The 19706-nt window shown below is 38.0% G+C and overlaps 1 long non-coding RNA gene across 1 annotated transcript in view; it reads right to left on the bottom strand.

Moving 5' to 3' along the window:
- Nucleotides 1–19706, bottom strand: part of LOC105519273 — a 356472-nt gene that overhangs the window by 1437 nt on the left and 335329 nt on the right. The window contains exon 5 of the long non-coding RNA XR_001002941.1: nucleotides 15797–15847. This is a non-coding gene — a long non-coding RNA (uncharacterized LOC105519273). The remainder of the gene's footprint in view (nucleotides 1–15796; nucleotides 15848–19706) is intronic.

Raw genomic sequence — 19706 nt, 5'->3', positions numbered from 1 at the left:
CTTCCTTCCTTCCTTCCTTCCTTCTTTCCTTCTTTCCTTACTTTCTTGCTGTGCTGTGGTTTGCTTTGCTTTTTAATAGAGACAGGGTCTTGCTATGTTGCCTAGGCTAGTCTTAAATTCATGACCTCGAGCAATCCTCTTGTCTTGGTCTCCCAAAGTGCTGGATCAAATCCCTCTTCTAAACTTGTGCTTATTGATTGCACTAACTCATCAGATCTAATAGAAGGAGCATTTCCTCTAACACCAACTGCTATCCTCTGTCCTGGAATGTGATCCATATCAACAGTCAGATCTTGCTTTTCTTTCATTTCACTAAAAAAAATTCCCTTTAACTGAGGACCAACCTTGGAACCTCCCTCGGCCAAGCCCTCAATGACTGACCTCCTAGCCATCTGTACCCTGACTCCAGCAATGGGAACTAGACAGTGTCCGATTATGTTTGTTGATGCAACAACTAGTAATATTTCCATAAATCAAATCAGAGACATAAATTGGGTGTTTGTAAGAATGGGGTCTGAAGTTAAGCCGCTGGCTTTGAATCATGGGTCTCACTGGCTGTGAGACCTTGGAAAAAACACAGCCTATTTCCGCCTCAAGATTTTCAAATATAAAATGGAGCCATCTTACATAACTCACAGGGTTTTTGGAGGCTCAAGGAAGAAAGTACGTGCAAAGTACTTAAAATGCTATCTGGTACATGGTACAAATCCCCAGAAAATATCATCTAAAGCTACAAAGGGAAATCAATCAGTAACTTGTTATGAGCTGTAGCATACACACTTAAGAGGTTTTGGTCTAAGAAGCATAGAAAATAAAACTGTAAATCATAAAAATTTAGATATGAGATTAGAGTGGGTCCAGGTTAAGACTGAGCCACCAGAATACTGAATTCTGTGCCATAATTTTCCTTATATTTATTCTAATTTGAAAAACAAATCATATTACTGAGTATGTGTATGTAGGGCTGAGTGTGTGAATTTGGACCAGTTATCCCTGACTTCTGCAAAGGAAGACATTCAGCGGCCCAACAAATGGATCATTTTCCTCTTTGGGCTCCACTGACACTCTGCCCCTCCTTCACTGTCAACTCAAGGGTTAGAATGAGATGACCCTTCCTATGCTTCAGTGGTTATTAATTTCTACACATTCAACAATGTCAAATTTCTGTGCTTATAGCTTTTAATACTTTAAGCTTCCCAAAGGGATCCCACTTATATCCTAAAGATATATGATATAGACATATAAGAATGTAAATAGCAGCATATGACACTCATACACAACTGCATGTTAATTGGTTATGTAGACAACAAATGGGTGATATTGTGACATATAAAGACATCATGTAAAGACAAGGTCATGGAAATTGGATAGAGGTTTGGGAGCCATAAGTTTAGACTATTCATTTTCCCAGATGCTCGCAGCCAGTTTGAAATGCAGCTTGCATAGAAACATGACTCTGCCAACTCCAGCCAGCTACAGACTCCTGCCATTAGTGATAAACGACCTTGGTAGTCTTGAAAATGAATAGCATCCAGTGTTATAAGGTGGCCCTGTTCCAGATGATGTTTGTTTACGTGCAGCAATTAGAGTCCAGCTGCTATAGGGAGGCAGTCATAACCCCGGCTGCATTTTAGGCAAAGTACATGTAAAGCACCTAAAATGGTATTGGGTTTATACGAACTGAAGGAGTTGAACTTTGTAAAAATGTGTCCGAAGGGCTGCATGAAATCACGAACCTCCGTGGGCTCATCCTGACACTCCAATCATGTTGCCCTGAACAGTGGCAAAATCTATTCATTCAACAAAAAGGACCTGCACTGGGACTGCCATGAGGAAAAATAGAAAACGTCTAAGCCCTCAAGGCAACCATCATGAACTCACACTTGGATTGTAGGCCCAAACCTCTCTTTCTGAGCAGTTTGAATTCCAAGACTTCAATTCAGTAAGGAATTGGTGCAGTGTGAGGCCATTGGGGGATAAGGCAGGGAACAATGGCAAAAAGTAAGAAGACGGAGACCTAAGAGAGACCCAGCAGAAGCTTAGCTGGGAAGTAAAATACAACTCCAGATAAAAATAAAGAAATAAAATGTTACTCCAAAGTTGCATTTCTGAATCAGAGAAGGGTGGTGCTCTATCATGGAGAGTGTGGCAGATACATTTCTGCTTTCAGAGTTGTTTTTCTCATATTTCTCCCTTATCTATTCCTCTACACGACAGTTTCAGGCCCTGGCATGTTGTCCTGAGGGACAGGAATGAATTTGTAGTGGAGGGGATTTGCCATTGAGTAGAAGGCAGAATCTGTTGGAAAGATACTTTCCTCTCTCTTTCATTTCCAAAACAAACAAACAATAAAACGTTCCACTTAATTGAAAAGATAAACCTAAGCATCCTGGGCAGAGGTCATTTTAGACCTGGACAGTTTGCAGATAGTCTTAAAGGCCAATCAATTATTTTAAAATGAGACTTGTCAGCATTAAGAATTGGTAAATTTCACACAACAGTCTGCTTCTGAAATCTCTTACAGACATCAGCACTTGGGCCACACTGGGCCCATATCCCTGTCATAAGGGGATTGGCTCACCCCACACTGGCTAAGACAATGTTCCTTTCATAAGAATCATGGATGGTCTCTGCCTACTCACTTCACTCAGCAATTTACTTCTTTGGCCTTGAGTCCAATTTGACTTGATGATTAATAAAATTGGACCTGAGGAGGAAAGGCTAACTTCTGAGAAGAATTGAAGATAAAAGAGCCTGGGTTCTTGGTGAAACATGTGCCTTCTCCCTATTCTCTGGAGGTGTCCTGGGGAAGAGGGGAGGACTTTGAAGTCTCTGACGTGCACATCTCAGACCCCACACCACAAAAAATGCCCACATCTATTTCAAGACACCAAAAGAGTGGTAATCCAGGATTTAAGGATCCATGGGAGCTAAGACAACAGCCATCTCCATGATTCCAAGCATGGACATAAAGACTCATGACCGGAGGGGTCTCTCTGGAACAAACATGGAACCTTGGCATAACCCTTGACAAGGCTGTGGGGCCTGAGCCTCAAATGACCTGAAGCGAATTTTCCCATCAACCTCCGCAAGTCAAACTCTCAGGTTAGGTAATTACACGATTTAAGAAAATAAAAGTCATATGTCTTGCAAACTGTATTTATGAACTTAGAATTGTACCCATCACATTGAAGAAACTGAGAGGAAAGGGTTTCATTTTCTCTAAGTCAGGTATTAATAACTCAGGTATTAATGATATACAAAAGGACTTTTTTCCTGATAGCTAGATTTACTTACAAATTTATTTAAAACAAAGAAACAAAATTAATTAATTCAAATAAGCAGTTGTTTTTCAAATAGCTAATTGGGAGGTTCATTTAATAGCCTTCTCAGTTTTTGTTGTTTTTCTAGAGACAAGGTTTCACTCTGTCACCCAGGTTGGAGTGCAGTGACCTGATCATAGCTCCTTGCAGTCTTGAACTCCTAGGCTCAAATGATCTTCCTGCCTCAGCCTCTGCAGTAGCTGGAACTACAGGTGTGTGCCACCATGCCTGGCTATTTATTTTTTATTTTTGTGGAGACGGGGTCTAATTGTTTTGTTTTGGCTGACCTCAAGGACTCTTCCTTCCTCAGCCTCCCAGAGTGCTGGGATTATAGGCAAGGGCCACTGCACTGACTTGCATAGTCTTTGGAGCTGAAAGAAATGCCTTATTTTGTTGACAGTATTGTTGGTGTCTTGTTGGTGATACTTGATTGGATGCCATTGTCTTGTTGGCCTTACAATCACACAGCACCAGAAGCAAGGAAGCTCAGGGGGCTCTTCCTGAGCTCCTGAAGTTGTCAGACTGCCTGACAACTTCTGGAGTGTCTTACATACTTGACAAGATCAGACCTACTGTATTGGATTACACTTCGCAGGTCCCAGTACAGCCTTTGAAACTCCATCTTTTTTTCTGAGAGTGTGACCTATTAAAGTCTCCTGACGGTGTAAGTGCATCAGCTGTGCGTATGCACCAAAGTAGATAACATTGCAAATAAGAGTGCTATGCTATCTGGCTTTATCACATTTAGCATCCCTTTTGAAGTTAAAGACAAGATTATCCTGTAAATGCTTGGCAAGCCACAGTTAATCCTCATCTTCATGAGGGAACATGAAAGGACACCCTTAACACTCAATATCAGCTCGTGGTTTTGTGTTATTAATGTGAGGGTTGAATTTGATGCTACAGTGGTGAAACCCATCATGTCACTATTGTAGATGATGCTCCACTAGCCATAACAACAAGGCATTTATTTTTCCATAAAATGTCTGCATTGAATTGGTCTTTTTTTATATCAAATCCGCTGAAGATTTCAGTGCTGTTTCAGCTTTCAGAAACTAGGAACTTAAAACCATGGTTTATGACAATAGATCTTAAACAAATAGAGATAATAATTTTGCTGGTGTGCTTTTTGGTTATAAGGTGTGTTTCCTGGTGGCTATCTTTGTCGTCGTATAGTAAGCCATAATGTGTCCCTTCCCAAAAGCCTGAGGATATTTTAGTGAATCCATGTTTAGGAAAAGCATGAGGCAATTTTGCCTGAAAGACAAAAAAGAACTCATTTCTTATTTGTAGGTCCTTCTGGTCCTGATTATTATGTCACAATCAGAAGAGACTGAGGCTAAAGATGACTTCTCATATGATTTATAGACCTGGTAGAACTTCACTGTTAATTCCTTAAATCATAAAACAAGTTAGTCTAATTTTAATCAAAATATTTCTGATCCTTTGAGGTGAAGAGCTTGCATTATTTCAAGCAAATATGTGTTGAAGACTTTCTTGCTAATTTTAAACTAAGTTTCTAGAAGTATGTACTTAAAATGAGTTTAGATATGTGTATGTGTATGTATCTATATATGTAGGTATATCAAAAAAGAGAAATAGCTTACAATTGAATCATTTACAATTGTACTTTTTAAATAGCTCTTTTAAATGTACCTGGAATTTACTTTGAAGGTGACTGAGTGATGACATAGAGAAGTCAATGTCATTGAAAGAATAGTTTCTTACTTCTAGTACCCCAAAAGAGAAGGCATACCGTCCTGTGGGACCACGTGGGCAAGCACCAGGGTTATCAGGAGAAAAGAGTTAGGGGAAGGCGTGAATGAGAGCCTTTAATTCTATAGTGGCAGGACATTGTTAGGTGGAAATATCTCCTGTTGGGCAGGAAGCAAAATATAGGTGTTGGGGTTTGTGGCTGGAAGATTTCTAATATGATTTTTCTGTACCTGTGAAAACACAAGATGGTATGAATGTAAACTACTTTAGCTGTTAATTTGGCCTATGATTTCCAAGATGCCAAATCATCAATTGCAGAATATTAAGAATTATTCTTACAACACTGTAGACTAACACTTATCAACTGAAATATCTTTGTTAGACACTTACCAAAAATAGTCTTTTAACTCTTTGAAATTATATTTATGAAATATTCTCATCAATTATTTTGTAGTAGGAAAAAATAGAAATATATATGCTGGTAGGAGGCAATTTATCTTTTAAATATATTTCATTGTTGATGAAATAACCACAAACCATTCAGCAACACTTAAAAGATTGCTTTTTTTTTTTTGCTTCTGTTAAAGTTGAGAAGAGGCTCTGATAAAATGTGCACTAAAATTGCTGTTTGTCAGCACTGTGAACACAAAAAAGTGTGTGTGTGTGTGTGTGTTTAATTGGTTCAATTAGTATTCTGTTGTAATCTGCTCATCACACAGAAACAGCATCTAAGAGAGGGCTTGACATTCAGAATCAATAATGTGCTGAACATTTAAGTGTCACAGCAAATATCAATAGGCCCAAAGTCATTCACGTGCTGGGCAAAGTCTAATTGGCAATGCAACCAGAATGTCCAATTTTCTTACAAATACTTCCTGCTGGAGCTCTTCCCCTCATTCATATCCAGATATGGGCATGTCACAGGGTTGGCAAATTCAGGAGCCCACACTGGCTCAGCATGACTGCTCTCTCTCTCTCTGAGTGCAGCAGCTCACCCCACATCACACAGGACTTAAACCCAGGCTGTCAGACTATGAATTGGGTACTTTGGGGCCAAGTACACAGCACTTCTCTGTTCTCTAATTTTATGTTTATATTTGAGATGTAATTTTTTTAAAAGACTATAAACAAAGAAAATAATGTTAAAACTAATTGAACATGAAAAATCTAGTAGTCTCTGAACAAAATCCATATTATGACAAAGTTAAATGGAGAAGTGGGCTGTAACATATAGCTACAGGCTGAGTAGACATTGTGAAAAGAACCTTGTAACTCCAGGTGATGGGAAGCAGTGATGTACTGGAAATGGAAGGGGACCAGAATATGGAGACATAAAACCCTGTCACTCATTGTTCCCTTGTTATCTTTAACATCACCACTTACCCTCTCTGAGCTTCAGTTTCCTGTTTGGTAAGAGAAGAAAATATTTCATGTCTTATTTACTGGTACTGATCAAATGAAACAATTAGAAAATGTAACATATTATTTAGCATTGTTTGTTTCTACCAGCTCATTTGTTTTAAAGTTTAGATTTATACTTCTTAGGCTTTTTTAGAAACAAAATAGGTGAATTTAGCCAGACAGCTTGTTATAAATTGAAGAACAACCTTTCGTATCAACCTCGTATTTTAAGTAGATTGTCTGTATAAATATTATCTTTAAAATAGTTCATTTAAGCACCAGTCTATTACTAACATTGTTGAACAAAAAAAATTCCTCATCCTGTAGGTTTCATTTCTCAAAGCACTGCTCAAAATTCAGGTGTCAAAAGGAGTCATGAACATATCACCCAGGTGACAGGCATGTCAGGAACAAAGTCTGGTGATCCCAGGAGGCCAAGACATGTGAATCAGGCATTCCCCAGCCTAGATCCTGAGTCAATACAAAGCTAGTTCATTAGTACTGGAGGACTGCTGGGGTCATAAGCCAAGAGGATCATTATTAATATCCATTTATTCAAGACTGCTTTTGCATTATTCAATAAATACCTCTGTGTATAGAACAAGTTTCAAAAAAAATAAACAGAGAATATAAAGGTGATTAAGGGATAGTCCCTTATGAGAAAGTATACAGGAAACAAAACTCTCTGTGAAAAATTCCCCAGGCTTTCCTCAACAAAGTCGTCAACCTTGGCATATCCCACAATAGTACTTTTCTTTCTTTCTGTGTGGAGTGGTTTAAATAGTTTTCCCCAAAAAATTCGTGTCTATGCAGAACTAGTGAATATGACCTTATCTGGAAATAGGGTCCTTGCAAATGTCGTCAAGTTAAGATGTGGTCATACTGGACTAGGGTGAGCCCTAAAACAAATATAATGGATGGCCTTGTAAGAAGAGGGCAATTTGGAAGCAGAGCAACCAAGGAGAAAAAGCCATATGAAGAGAGAAGCTGAGACTAGAATTAGGCAGCCATGAGAACAAGCACGCCAATGATTGCTGGCAACCACTGGAAGCTAGGAAGAGAAAATAATTCTTTCCTAGACCCTTCAGAGGGATTGTGGCTCTGCTGACATCTTGGTTTCTAGACTCTATAACCTTAAAAAATACATAATTTTCTGTCATTTTAAGTTACTCAGTTTGTGGTGTTCTGTTATGACAGCCCAAGGAAACTAATACACTAGGGGAATTAAGACCTGCTATTTCTCTTTGGAGCAAATGTCATTTAGATAGCCAGGGAAATTGATTCAACAGATATCAATCTAGAATAAAATAGGATTGAATGCCGAAAGGATTAGGAAGGAATAGAGAGATCAAGCAGACAAGAAAATTACAGAATTGAATACTTGATTAAAGCTCATTTCTTTGGGTTAATTATACTAAGCTTAATCTAACTCACTTTACTGAGGAAAATCTTGAAGAAACATCACTCCAACAGTGACAGTGTTAGTATCTCCTCCCAGCAGCCTCTTCCCTGAAGCAATCAGTTGCTGTTGCTGACCCTGCCTTGTGTCTGTCTTTGTCTTTCCAGGTTTTCCACCATGGGACCTGCTGGCGTTTCAAAAGCCCATCCCCAATTCCACAGCTGTCCCTGACAAGATAGAAAGCAGCACCAGCTCCATCGTTTGCTACAACTTATAAAAGAGAAAGAGAGCGAGAATGTCTAATACATCAAGTATTACAGTAATTACTTTCACATACATAGATTCATCATTCATTCATCCCTCACTCGTATTTGTCCTATTTTTATTAAGGATTGCTTAAGTGCCTGGCATTAAATCAAATTTTCAGGATTCCAAGTTGGACAAGAGAGTCGTGGTCTCTGCCCTCTTTTCCACTTAGGTTCATCTTTTGTTCCCTTATCCTAGGAGTTACAACTTGCTCCATTTGCTGAGTTCCTGTGTGGCCTCTGAGCCTCACCTGACCAAGGATCTAATATTCAGGCACAAACACCTGTCTGAAATTTAAGCCCCATACAGCACCTTTGCAGACCAGTCCCATTGAGATTTGCTTAGTTTCCTGCATTGGGCTTCTTCTCTGACAACTCCCCTTTAGCATTTGTCCTGTTATCCTTAGGGCCTGATCTCCATTGTGGCACAAAATCAAGCCTAAAATCTAGCAATGGTTGGGGATCCTTGGCTAGCATTTAGTAGCTTTCCTTTCTTAGAGTCGAGTCTCTTCCTAATATGCTGCTTCTCCCTAAATCATTCACTTTGTCTGCCAAGTAGACTTTAAATATTCATTTGGTATTTACTATGTGCCAGACACCGTTCTAAAGATACGAGGCTAACCATGATAGGTACAGTTTCTTCTGTCATGGAACTTAGTTCTACAGAAAGCGATAGACCAAGAAAAGAGGGAAAAACCCATAAAATGGACCAAAAAGCCCCAAGTAGTATACAATAAACAAAACAACTGTCAGGACTAAGGCATCCTATTAAAACAAAAACGAAAAGAAGGAGCTGAAAGAAAATAAAAGAAGAGGTTGGGGAAGATCTATTCAAGGAGATGTCATTTAAACTGATGATAACAAAAGGAATAAGTGAAATTAGCCCATAATTATGGATAAAATTACACAAGTCCAGGCTAATAGTCTGTACAAAGACCCCGTGGTATTGCAAACCATGTTGTATTCCAAGAACTGAGAAAAGACACATAGGTAGGGCATTGTTTGTGAATGAAAAGAGTGATTTTATCAGCTCTCTATTGCTGCTGTCACATAATACCACAAACTTAGTTGCCTAAAACAACACAAGTTACAGTTCTGGAGGTCAGATGTTTGAAATGAGTCTCCCTAGGCTAAAATCAAGGTTGCCAAGGAGTCCATGTCCCTGCCTTTTCTGGCCTCTAGAGGCAGCCTGTTTTTGCTTATGGTCCCCCTTTCTGGCAATCGCATCATTCCAACCTCTGCTTCTGTCATCACCTCTCCTTCCCTGACTCTGACCTTCCTGCCTCCTTCTTCTGAGGACCCCCGTGATTTCATTCGGCCCACACACATAATTCAAGCTAATCTTATCTCAACATTCTTAACTCACCTCTGCAAAGTTCTCTTTGCCAGGTAAGGTAACAGATTTACAGGTTTGAGGAATTAGAATGTCAACATTTGGTGGGGAAGTGGGAGGCATTATTCTGTCGACCTCAGTGACATAAAGCAATATTGGAGATATGTAAAAGTTCAAGGCAGAATACTTAAGTTATAGTAAATAATTCGGATTTTGTGAAAATGTGAAACTATGAAAGGTTTTCAGAACATAAGTTGTTTTGTAACATATGTTTTTTAAAAGATGATTTATACAACTATGTGGAGAAAAGATTCAAGATGGGAAAGTGGGCTAACTGAAATCAAAGAGAAAGAAATTTATCCCTGTAAATTGGATAAGAGATGGCAGGTGTCTAGACTAAAATGGTGACAGTGGAGATGAAGAGTAATAGGAAAATTCAATTAAATCAACTGAACTTAATAGTAGAATCTATATGAGTAGAGTGAAGAAAAATTCAAGAATCAAGGATAAATCTCAGGGGTTTTGTATTTTATATTATTTATTTATTTATTTTTTGTTTTGAGATGGAGTCTTACTCTGTCACCCAGGTTGGAGTACAGTGAGCGATCTTGGCTCACTGCAACCTCCACCTCCAGGGTTCAAGCCATTCTCCTGCCTCAGACTCCTGAGTACCTTGGACTATAGGCACGTGCCACCACACCCAGCTAATTTTTGGATTTTTAATAGAGACGGGGGTTTGCCACGTTGGCAACACTGCTCTCGAACTCCTGACCTCAGGTGACTGGCCCGCCTCAGCCTCCCAAGGTGCTGGGATTATAGGCTTGAACCACCACGCCTGGCCAATCTCTGGTTTTTTAAATATGTATTTTACAATGGGGAGAGGAGGAGAAGGGAAGGTACAGGAGGGGAGGGGAGGGAAGGAAGAGGAAGAGAAAGAACTCTGAACTCCCAGGCACCAATTTTTGGCCTCTGACTGTCACAGGTTCAGCTGCTGTCTCTACACTGGGCCTCTGATTGTCATCTTTACACTTGAAATGATTCTTGCAGTCCTTCTGAATTACATTCTCACCCTCCTGGGATATGATAGAAGGCATTGTTTACCCATTTATACTCTAACTCTAGTTTTTATTTACCTGTTCTCTATCATCACTGTTAATAATTCCCACTCTTCATTTAATATAAATTTTTTTAATGTTCCTCAGCTAATGACTTCCAAATGAAGCTACATCCCATCTAATATTCAACTATTAAAATAATAGTGTCTTCCTAAGAAAAAAGCCCCAGGTTTCCATATAGTCCCAGGACTACTGAAGGCCCTTCAGGGAAAGGAAAATATGTCAATCCTAGAACCCAATAAAGTCAGAAGAGACTTTGAAAAATCCAGTCTAATACGCTTTACTTCATATGTGGGGAAACCAAAGCTTCAAACTCCATTCACTGGAAAATATGTCAATCCTAGAACCCAATAAAGTCAGAAGAGACTTTGAAAAATCCAGTCTAATACGCTTTACTTCATATGTGGGGAAACCAAAGCTTCAAACTCCATTCACTGACAGATGCAGGGCAGGTACAAAAAACTCAGACAACAAAAGCCTTCACATGACAAGGACGCCTTTTCCTGAACCATGTTATTTCTAGACAGATAAAAATAATAATCTGATGCCAACATGTTCTTGCCTCCATAGATACAATAATGATGAGATATGTTACGGAATCTCAGTAGTTTTTCTGTACTCTGTGATACTTAAAACAAACAAAATAAAATCTTTTCCACAGTTGACTAAGCCTTCAGATATCTCTTTATGTGAAGAAAAAAATTGGGGAGAATTATGCTGCCCTAACCAGAAGAAAAAGCCATAAATTGTCTCCATCATGTTATGCTAATGAAAGACGTCCAGTCAGCAACCCTAAAGACTGAAATCGTTCTTTTCCAGAGAAGGGCAAAACTCAGCCTCAATGAGTATTTGGAAGGTGGACTGGGGAACGCTAATTCAATTTCCATGACCAATTCAATCTCTGACCCTCTTTCTCAAGTGCCAGCAGTTCCTGATGGTCATCAATTGTAAAGGTCTTTTTGGCCACGCTAGGATCTTAACTAAGACCAATAACTCATTTCATAAGTCACCGAACAGTTGACAAAGGATAATGACTTTCAGTCAATCTTAAGCTGGGGATAGATTCTAACCAAAGACATAAAGGTGAAAGTCCTCTACCCAGTGTCCATTATGCAGCTCCAAGGTAGTTAATTTATGCTTAATGCAATTGTATATTTGAAAGCTGTAAAGACCCACGTGATAATTAATCTTCAAGAATGCATTTAGTTGTGACTTATCTTGCTGAAAGGTTTTCCCACAACGTACTTTGGAAAGTGGCACTTGCAAACTCCTCCACATTAAATAGGTGTGACTATGTGTCCAGAGGTTAGCCAAGCACAGTGTGTTTTTGTAGAACTCTTTGGAGCAGCAGAGTAAAATTGAATTCGAGTTGTAGATACATGATAATACTAGAGTTTTGGTAGTTGATTTTTTTTCTGCTGAAGGGAAGTTCTATGGTAAGTGATAGAATTTTTTTTATATTGCTCAGTGTTTTCCAATTGGTAATAAACATACTCATTAAACACACTGAAATATTTTAACAAGAGTATTTGACTATCAATGGATTATTATTTAACTATCATGGATAAACACTGAGATTCTCAGCAGAAAATTGCTCCACATGTTTATAAAAGGTGTAAAGATCTCTGTTTCATAGGATTGTTGTAGCTAGTGGAGATATTAAAATTCTCTGACCCAAGCCTCTTATTTTGCAAGTGAGAGAACTGAAGCCCAGAGTGCTTGCATAACTCGCTGATGCTCAGACAACTTATACAGTTTAACCTAAATTTTTGATTAGTGTCCAAGGTAGTTTTGACTTTATCATCCTTTCTCACTTACATCACATTCTGTTGGAATAAAGCAGAGAATAATACTAACAAATCAAATAAGTAATATAAAAATATAGAACTTTTAAAATAAGTTTATCTATGCATTTTTTGCTTGTAAAATATATTTTGTTCCTGACATATAAGATGCCTTCTCCCAGGAAACTGGCAAGTCCAGTAGGCTGTTTGTTTATTAATTATTAACCATGTGCTGGACAGCACCCAAGGTAATTTAAGGGAGAACCCCAAAATGCACAAGGCACTCTTCCTTCCTTGGTAGAGCTTAGAATCAAACTGGAGATAATAAGAATATCAACAATAAAATCAATACTTGGAAAGTAACTTAAGGTTGGGGGAAGATAGCTGTGTCAGAGGAGATATTTGGCAAGAATCAAAATTGCTGTGGTTTTGCCATTTAGAACTCAGGTAAATGGAGGAAACGAAATATTAAAAACTGGAAAAACAAAGTCAGCAAAGAAATAAACTGGAAACTATAGTCATAGTATAAGAGGGATTCAAACAACCTGGAGGAAATACAGATCCACTTTGCTTTGGGATGGAGCGCAGAATTCTTGGCTAAGTCTTCTTGGTTTTAGAACTTTGTTCATTGCCACTCTCTCCACTCAAAAACAATGTGTGAAACATTGCTTTTTTGATGTTATAATGTGCATTTATCACTTTGACTTTGCTACTTCTTTCCGCTCTCAAAAGTATTTTTTCATAGCCTTAACCTGGAAATTGCATTTATTCATATGCTATAAGCCAGAAACGATGGGATGTGGAGAGATACTGGAATAAAATGATGAATAAAATGAAGGTGATCCAAACTTTTTACAGTCTATGGGAAGGCATGGAACCAATTACAATGAAGTGTGACAATATCTTTGTATAATAAAGGCAGCACAGGATGGCATGGAAACACATGGTATGGGCACCTAGTCCAAGCTGAGCTATCCATAAAAGATTCTCAGAGAAAGGGGAAGTTGTTTGATACATAAAATAGGCGTAGGAGGGAGGCTAAAATAAGAGCGCTAACAAGGAGGCTTGGGGCAAAAACTTTCAGGCAGAGGGATCAGCAGGTATAAGGCCCCAGAGCAAAGAGGGAACAATAGAAGTTTTAACTATAGTCATGCTTTGTTTAACAGCAGGTATTACTTCCCCCAAAAAATGAGTCGCTAGATTATTTCATCATTGTGCTAACATCGTAGTGTGTACTTACACAAACCTGGATGGTATAGCCTGTTACATACCTAGGCTATATGGTACAGCCTACTGCTCCTAGGCTACTGACCTGTACAGTATGTTACTGTACTGAATAGTACAGGCAACTGTAATACAATGGTAAATATTTGTATATCTAAACATACCTAAACACAGAAAAAGTACAGTAAAAATACACTATAGAAGACAATTTTTTAAAAAGACGCACCTGTATAGGGCACTTACCATAAATGGAAATGGCAGGATTGGAAGTTGCTCTGTATGAGTCAGTGTGTGAGTGGTGAGTGAATGTGAAGGCCTAGAACATTACTGGACACTCTGTATACTTTATAAACACTGTACACTTAAGCCAAATTTATTTTTTAAATTTCTTTCTTCAGTACTAAATTAACCTCAGCTGACTGTAACTTTTTCACTTTGTAAACATTTTAATTTTTTAACTCTGACTCTTTTGTTATAACACTTGGCTTAAAACACAAACATATGGCACAGCTGTCCAAAATTACTTTCTTCCTTTATATTCTTATTCTATGAGGTTTTTCTATTTATAAAACATATTTTTCCTTTCTAAAGATTTTTATTAAAAACTAAGGCAAAAACACACACAATAGCCCAGGCCTATATAAGGTCAAGATCATTAATATCACTATCTTCCACCTCCACATCTTGTCCCACTGAAAGATTTTCAGAGATAGTAACATGCACGGAGATTCCATGTCCTATAATAATGCCTTTTTCTGGAATACTTCCTGAAGGAATTGCTGGAGGTAGCTTTACATTTAACACTTTTTTTTTTATAAGTAGAAGAAGTACACTCTAAAATTACAATAAAAAGTATAAGCCAGTAACATAGTTGTTTATGTATATTATCAATTATTAGGTGCTGTACCTAATTGTATATGTTAGACTTTTATGCAACTGGCATCACGGTAGGTTTATTCACACCAGCATCACCACAAACATGTTAGTGATGTCTTATACTATGACATGACAATGATGATGTCATTAGACAATAGGAATTTGTCAACTCCATTATAACATTATGGGTCCACCTTCGTATACGTGGGCCATAATTGACCAAAATGTCATTAATGCTACACATAAGTGTACTGGATAAAGTATGGGAAGTTGGGTCACAGTTGATAAAGGATTAGGCAGGAGGCAATCATGTGGAAACTTAAAAACTGAGATATAGAATTATATTTTATCCATGGGATAAAAAAATTAAGTTACCTTGACTAGGTTCTCAGGTCAGCATTCTTACAAGGCTTGTACCAATTTTGTTACTATAACCCATAAAAAGATGGTGTTTCACATGGGACTATGTCCTGTAGAGTTTTAAAAGCCAAGTAATGGATCTTTATCCTGCAGGCAATGAAGAGGAGAAAATCATTAAATATTTGTTAAAAGAAATGTAACATGATAATGATGTTTTAATGCATATATTCAATAGCAATGCTAAAAAATAATGGCAGGAAAAAAGCAGAGAAAAGTGGAAAAAAAATTACATGATGAAAACAATGTCAATTAAGTGGTATAGCAACTGATACAATGTAAATTGAGTGCACTTTGAGGGCAGTAGCCCCGTAACGATTGGTAACTGCTATGGTCTGAATGTTTGTTTCCCTCCAAAATTTATGCTGAAATTTAATCCTCAGTGTGAAGGTATTAAGAGGTGAAGCCTTTAGGAGGTTATCAGGTCATGAGGTCTCTGCCTTCAGGAATGGGATTAGTACTTTCATAAAAAGTCTTGAGGGCCAGGCACGGTGGCTCTTACCTGTAATCCCAGCGCTTTGGGAAGCCGAGGTGGGAGGATAATGAGGTCAAGAGATCAAGACCATCCTGGTCAACATGGTGAAATCCCGTCTCTACTAAAATACAAAAAATTATCCGGGTGTAGTGGCACATGTCTGTCGTCCCAGCTACTCAGGAGGCTGAGGCAGGAGAATTGCTTGAACCTGGGATGTGGAGGTTGCAGTGAGCCGAGATCACGCCACTGCACTCCAGCCCGGAGACAGAGCAAGACTCCGTCAAAAAAAAAAAAAAAAAAAATGCCTTGAGGGAGCCTGTTTGGCTCTTTTTTGCCCTTCCACCATGGTCGAACACAGTACTTGTCTCTTCTTCTGTGTGAGAATGTAGTAAGAAAGTGCCATCTTGGAAGCAGAGAGTAGTTCTCACCAGACATTGAATCTGTTGGCGCCTTGCTCTTGGACTTCCCAGTGTTCAGAACTGTAAGAAATAAATGTCTGTTATTTATTAATTATCCAGTCTAAGGTTTTCTATTATGACAGCCCAAACTGACTAAGACAATAGTGTACTTCTGAAATTCCCTTTCTCTAATTCCAATTAAACCTACAACATAATCATTTTTGACCATTTAAGATAGATTAAGTTTAATAATTTTGACTTTGTCACATCTGTCTAGCAATTTTGGAGAACAATGTGTACAAAATCCATAATTTGATATTGTATAAAATTAGTCAAATATATAAAGGTAATTGCAATTTTGAAATACATAGATTCTTTAGAGAAGATGATTAATTATAACGTATAAGTAGGCAAATTTAAAGAGCACCTGCTGGAATACAAAATCTTATCTCTAGTCAATATTAGCCATTTTAATTAACTTAACTCTGTTCTTCCTTTGGCAAATGAATGCCTGGTTGCAGCTCCATGAAAAACAGCACAGATTTGTTGCCACTCACATTTCTTACTCTAACTCTTCCTTGAAACATTAAGATTGCAGGCATCAACATCGTGGGTAAAGGATATTAGCTACTCCAGGTGTGTCAAAAGATGCAAACAGACCACATGTTCTATTCTAAGTCCTGTTTTTATTTAAGGCTGGTGGCTTTCACAGGTAAAATTATGGTGGCCTGAGGCTGTTGTATTTTTTTTACTCACTTCATAGTCCAATTAAAGAATTTTTCAGAATTATTCAACTTTTTTTTTTTTTTTTTTTTTTTTGAGATGGAGTCTCACTCTGTTACCAGGCTGGAGTGTCAATCTTGGCTCACTGCAGCCTCTGCCTCCCAGGTTCAAGCAATTCTCCTGCCTCAGCCTCCTGAGTAGCTGGGACTACAGGTGTGCACCACCTTACTCCGCTAATTTTTGTATTTTTAGTAGAGATGGGGTTTTACCATGTTGACCAGGATGGTCTTGATCTCTTGACCTTGTGATCTCCCTGCTTCAGCCTCCCAAAGTACTGGGATTACAGGCTATTCAACCCTTTCTTAGTCTTGCCAACTGAACTAACTCCACTAGGTGCCATGTATCAAAAAGTTTTGGGGGCTTTAACTGACACTCTAACTTGACATACTATTTGGATAGAAAATGAGTGGAGTAAGGAAGATACTGGCAACATTGTTGGGAAATGATATGAGAAGAAAGGGAACCTATACTGACACTCAAAATTCTTTCTGAGGAAGGGAGGCTGTGACCACTGACATGGTAATTATGTTCTCACTCAGAACCATATTCATTCTCCAGTCTTCTCCTTCTACCCTCTAAGTCTCACTCTCTCCCTCCCTCCTTTCTTTCACCATTCACTCTCTCTAATACCTGCCTGCTGGTTTTCATACATAACCGCAGCCCCAAATTTGTGACACAGCATTGCCACTTTCTTAGTGGTGATTCCCACCCACAGCTCTTAGTCATGTTATTCTCTAACTTGTTTTCTAGTTGAGTATTGCCCTAGGAATTCTTCTTCATGCAAATGTTTAGATTGCTCATTTAATCAGTATAGCAATCTGACAACTGACAGCAGTTTGCAAATTTGGATTCTGAGATTCAAAGTAATTTATAATCCAATGTAGCATGTATCTTGGTGTGTTAAGAAATAATATAACATGGCAAGACCATTTTAAAAAAATCAAACGATAATTTAGGCTTAATAATGTAGACTTTTTTTCTGTTGTCATTGGCATTCCTGACATTTATAGTCTTCTTGCAAAGCATCAAAGAATGCAAGAGTACTTCAGCACTTTGGCCTAAAGATTGATTGGACAAAAACATGTGATTTTAAATTACTGCCGTGTTCTCCTCAGATGGGTAGTGTTTGCCTTCTTTGCATTTTGTGTTTAGTGTTTCATTTCGGTACTACAGTTTCCATGCTTAAATTCATCTCTAGACAAAATGTGTGTGCAGTTGGAGGGGAAACGTTTAAACAATAAGCATTCTAGTAGTTTCATGGTCTGATAGCCATGTGCAGTTGTTTAGATTGCAGGAGGCAGACTCGAGAATCATTTCCCAAACTCAACAGTCTGAGATATTATTTTGTTTACTTAGCTAATGCTGTTATTGATCAAATTCTCTAAACTCAGTGCAAGGTTTTATTTGATATTGGAAAACCTGACCATCAACCACATGAAGTTAAAATCTGCATTCTTGTTAAAGGGAGGACATACACCCTCAGAGTAGCTAGTTAGAGGAAGGGGAATTGAGCAGGGGGAGATCTTTCCTGAAAGTGAGAGGGCTTAATGTATGCCCAAGAACCACAGGAAGAGCTCCAAAATGGTGGCACGGCTCCAAAACACCACAATAGCTATGTGAAAGATTTAATTATGAATTTTTGTTGTTGCTGCCATGAACACTATATTTCCCAAAATATTTTGTATATGTAGACATTTCATGGAATGGCTTTGGTGGATAGCCACATCAGGAGATTGAGCTCCACGTTGAGCGTGAGCACAAAGCCTAAGAAGGAGATACACCAAGAAATGGCCACTGTAACGCTGTTCAAGCTTGGCTGGAGGGGAGACACCAGGCCAGAGATTCTTAGAAAATCACAAAACCCTGGAATTTTTGGAAATTACAAGACCTTGAAATGTTCCCAAAGTCTTAGAAAAGACATGAGGCATCTCATAGAATGGAGGGTAGGGAGTGGGTAAACTGGGCTTATTGTTTTTTATTCTCATTAGGTACGATGACCTCTGTTAATATTTAAGTTATATTCAATTTTTGTGTTTATTCCCAATGATCTTTTAGGTTAAAAAAATGTACAGACTGTCACAGGATGAGTTTTCTCCTTTTTGTTTATTTTTCTGTTCATGTTTACCTGAATCTATCTATGATTGTTTAAAAATGTGTCAGTGCTATTTATTTGAATAGTTCTCCTGGATATTCAAAACTCGCCAATCATTCCATTATTCTGATTTATTTTTTTTCTGCTCCCCTGCTCCTTCTTTCCACACTACTTGTCTTATCCAAAGCATACAGCTTGGCAGTGTTCTTTACTGAAGTCCCAATTGACAATAAGTACACACAATTAGCCACTTATTTGCAGATTTAATTCTACTCAGTGGAATTAAAGTTGGTAAATTTCCTTATGTTCAAAATTAAATATATATATATATATTTAAGTTCTCTTATATTGTGAGAAGTTATTAGATCACTTTAAACCTGCATATTATAAAATGGCTTAATCATCATAGACAGTATTTCCAGGGCACAGGCAGGGTTCCATTAAACCTGTGAACCTAGACAACCTTTAAAGAAATAGATCACACTTTCCCAAAGTGAACCTGACTTTGAAAACTGACTTTGACATCAAGTGGACCACAGAAACACAGACTGATGGAGCTAGCAGGAAACTAAGAGATCATGTAATCCAATTTTTAGATAAAGATATTGAGTGGTTAAAACACTTGTCTCAAACTACACAGTTAATTAATGAAATAGTTTAGACCAGAAACTGTGTTCTCTGACTTGCAACAAAGGAAGTGAACAGGGTTTAGTAGAATCACTGGAGTTTTTGGAAGAACTTTATCTATTGTCCTTCTTATTATGATCCTATGATATAAGTTATATTAACCAACAGGCATTAGGTGGGCACTTATAGTTCAAGTTCCATTACAAGCACTCTGGTACATTTTAAAAATTATTCCAAAAGAGTTCCCCAAATGAGTATATTATTTAAACTTGCTTACAACTTCCCATGATTGTTACTTTATTTTTTTTTGTTTGTTTGTTTGTTTTATTATTTTTTTTATTTTTTTTATTATACTTTAAGTTCTAGGGTACATGTGCATAACGTGCAGGTTTGTTACATATGTATACTTGTGCAATGTTGGTGTGCTGCACCCATCAA

The sequence above is a fragment of the Colobus angolensis genome, unplaced genomic scaffold (genome assembly GCF_000951035.1).
Source record: "Colobus angolensis palliatus isolate OR3802 unplaced genomic scaffold, Cang.pa_1.0 Scaffold342, whole genome shotgun sequence".
NCBI classification, from domain to species: domain Eukaryota; kingdom Metazoa; phylum Chordata; class Mammalia; order Primates; family Cercopithecidae; genus Colobus; species Colobus angolensis.
This window is presented reverse-complemented; position numbering and strand designations above follow the sequence as displayed.